General features: G+C 39.5%; 1 non-coding gene across 1 annotated transcript; it reads left to right on the forward strand.

Moving 5' to 3' along the window:
- Positions 1-1,588: 1,588 nt before the first annotated feature.
- Positions 1,589-1,695, forward strand: LOC141694441 (small nucleolar RNA R71). The gene has a single exon (XR_012563747.1). It is a non-coding gene; the product is annotated as a small nucleolar RNA R71 (small nucleolar RNA).
- Positions 1,696-3,825: the final 2,130 nt, after the last annotated feature.

The raw sequence follows: 3,825 nt of genomic DNA on the forward strand, positions 1-3,825 counted from the left end.
GCACTCCTCATCTTCTGTAGGGAATTTCATTTCTTTGAATACATTGAATGTCACATCCTCATCCTGTACCCTCATAGTAAGTTCACCTTTCTGCACATCTATCAAGGTACGGCCTGTAGCCAAGAAAGGTCTCCCCAAGATTATGGGAATCTTCTTATCTTCCTCGAAATCCAGAATAACAAAGTCTGCAGGAAAGAAGATCTTATCCACCTTTATTAGCACATCATCCACTATGCCTCGTGGGTATGTAATAGAATGATCAGCCAATTGTAGAGACATGTAGGTGGGCTTTGGATCAGGAAAATTCAACTTTTTAAAGATCGACAACGGCATCAGATTGATGCTTGCTCCCAAATCACACAGGCACTTGTCAAAAGACAACTTGCCAATGGTGCAAGGAATGGTAAAGCTACCTGGATCTTTAAGCTTTAGAGGTAACTTTTGTTGCAGCACAGCACTGCATTCTTCCGTTAAAGCAACGGTCTCAAGGTCGTCCAGTTTCACCTTCCTTGAAAGAATACTCTTCATAAATTTCGCATAACTAGGCATTTGCTCCAGAGCCTCAGCGAAAGGTATATTGATGTGAAGTTTCTTGAACACCTCCAGAAACTTACCGAACTGCTTATCCAGCTTTTGTTGTTACAATCTCTTAGGGAAAGGTGGTGGAGGATAGAGCTGTTTCTCCCCTGTATTACCCTCAGGCAGAGTGTGTTCAACAGTAGTCTTCCTTGGTTCCGCCGCTTTCTCCTTTTGCTTAGCTTCTTCATCACCAACTTCAGCTTCTCCTTCTTTTGCATTTTCAGCATCAGCAACTTTTCCAGACCTTAAGGTAATAGCCTTGACTTGCTCTTTAGCTTCCTTCCTGCCCGACACTTCAGTATCACTGGGAAGTGTGCCAGGTTGACGGTTGAGCACTGCATTGGCTATTTGACCGATTTGATTTTCCAAGGTCTTGATAGAGACCGCCTGACTTTTGCATAATAACTTAAGTTCCTCAAAATCAGCACTAGAGGGTGGAGCTGCACCTCCTTGTTGAGGATATGATTGCCTTTGAGCATAATGCTGTGGTTGCTGGAATTCAAGTGGATTGAACTATTTACTTACGCCTTGCTGATATGTTTGCTGAATACCATTCTGATTATTACTCCAGCTGAAATTTGGATGATTTCTGTTGTTAGGATGATAAGTAGTTGGCACAGGCTGCTGCGGTCGCTGATAATTGGTCACATACTGAACAGATTCATTAACAAGAGAACACTGATCCGTAGCATGAGAACCTGCACAAAGCTCACAGACCATAGCTATCAGATTGACTCCATAGGTGGCTAGAGAATCGACCTTCACAGACAGCGCTTGGAGCTGCGCTGCAATAGCTATAGCTGCATCAACTTCCAGAATATCTGCTACCTTCCCAGGCATCATCCTTTGAGTTGGGTTTTGATGCTCATTTGCAGCCATAGTCTCAATAAGATTATAAGCCTCAGTATAGCTTTTGGCCCACAAGGCGCCTCTAGCTGCTGCATCGAGCATAGGCCGAGATTGGGCCCCCAAACCATTATAGAAACCAGTGATCACCATCCAATCAGGCATTCCATAATATGGACACTTTCTCAACATATCCTTGTAGCGCTCCCAAGCTTCGCACATAGATTCTGTAGGTTGCTGCGCAAACTGAGTAAGAGCACTCCTCATAGCCGCAATCTTCGCCATTAGATAAAACTTCACCAGAAACTTTTGCGCAAGATCTTTCCAATTAGTGATAGACCCAGCTGGTTCAGAATGTAACCAGTACTTAGCTTTATCCTTCAGTGAGAATGGGAAAATCCTCAGCTTGATAGCCTCATCAGTCACACCATTATATTTGAAAGTACTACAGATCTCGACAAAACTCCTTATGTGCATGTTGGGGTCTTCAGTCGCAGCACCTCCAAAAGAAACAGAATTCTGCACCATCTGAATAGTGCCCGACTTGATTTCAAAGTTATTGGCCTCATTAGCCGGGTGCATGATGCTAGACTGAATGTCATCAATTTTAGGCCGAGAAAAGTCCATAAGAGCTGGATCTGCCGGAACTATACGATCACCCATGATTACTGTCTCTTTCTGCTCACTTCCTGAATCCGAATCTTCAAAATCTATCTTCTCCGGAATATCAAGAACTTCATCTGTCTCCTCAGCCGTATCTAAATCCTCTTGCGAGTACGAGAACATGTTTGCATAAACGCTCGCTAAAGTACCTGAAACACAATCGGAAACAATAAGTAACACGTCTTAATCACCGAGTCCTAATGACCACTGATGGTAAGTACATAAACTAAACAAATACGCCGAGTCCCCGGCAGCGGCGCCAAAAACTTGTTAGGGCGAAAACACGCGCTAATAACACACGCAAGTATACGCGTTCGCAAGTAATATAGAATACTTTCTAGTTCATTCCCACAGAGACTCAGACTAATTATGTTCAATTACACTCACTCACCAAGGTATGATTACTTCTCAATGTTAAAACAATAACACTTATATTTGATTAACTAATTATTAACTACAATTAACTACGAGAGTTAAGCACTTAATTAACACTTGAATTAACAATATTAAAACACACATGAGATCACAACTTCATTACTACTTCCTTCAATAGTCATTGTTATTACCCTTAGCATGCAACAGTGATGATATTAATCGAACAACACGAAACTGATAAAAGCCAACTTAGTTAATTGTGAAACTAATGCAGTCAAGATATCAAATGAGTATGATGGCAGAACTTAGTTATTTTTTGGGCCTTCAAGTCAAGAAAAATGAAGAAGGGGCTATTATCTGTCAATCCAAGTACACCAGAAATTTACTCAAGAAATTTGGAATGCAAGACAGTTCAACATCATCCACTCCTATGGCCACTGTAACCAAGTTAGATAAAGATACTGGTTCATTAGTAGATATTACTAACTACAGAGGTATGATTGTCTCTTTACTCTATTTAACTGCATGTAGACCTGATATCATGTATGCTACCTGTCTTTGTGCAAGATTTCAGGCTAATCCAAGAGAACCTCATCTAATAGCTGTGAAAAGAATTTTCAAGTACCTTAAGTGTTGAGTATACAACAACGAAAGCAAAACCCAAAGCAAATAAACAAGAACAAGAAAATAAATGACAATCACACAAGATAAAGATTTACGCGGTTTGGAAATTCCTACTCCACAAGCCGCACTAATTTTGTATTGATCTCTCACAATTTGTTGTGTTATGATTTTACAATTACATGAGTATTTATAAGAGAAGAAACTAGGCCTAAATCAAAATTACAATCCAAATCTGAAAAGTAGACTAATCTATAAACTAATCTGAATCTGAATCTGAATAGTCTATTTTCATCGGCTTATTTAATAGACTCCACAAAACCCAACAATCTCCCACTTGGAGTCTGGCTGATCTTTGTTAGGGCAAAAACACGCGCTAATAACACACGCAAGTATACGCGTTCGCAAGTAATATAGAATACTTTCTAGTTCGTTCCCACAGAGACTCAGACTAATTATGTTCAATTACACTCACTCACCAATGTATGATTACTTCTCAATGTTAAAACAATAACACTTAGATTTGATTTACTAATTATTAACTACAATTAACTACGAGAATTAAGTACTTAATTAACACTTGAATTAACAATATTAAAACACACATGAGATCACAACTTTATTACTACTTTCTTTAATAGTCATTGTTATTACCCTTAGCATGCAACAGTGATGATGTTAATCGAACAACACGAAACTGATAAAAGCCAACTTTTATTGTACTATTACCATTCTACCAAA

The sequence above is a fragment of the Apium graveolens genome, chromosome 10 (genome assembly GCF_009905375.1).
Source record: "Apium graveolens cultivar Ventura chromosome 10, ASM990537v1, whole genome shotgun sequence".
NCBI classification, from domain to species: domain Eukaryota; kingdom Viridiplantae; phylum Streptophyta; class Magnoliopsida; order Apiales; family Apiaceae; genus Apium; species Apium graveolens.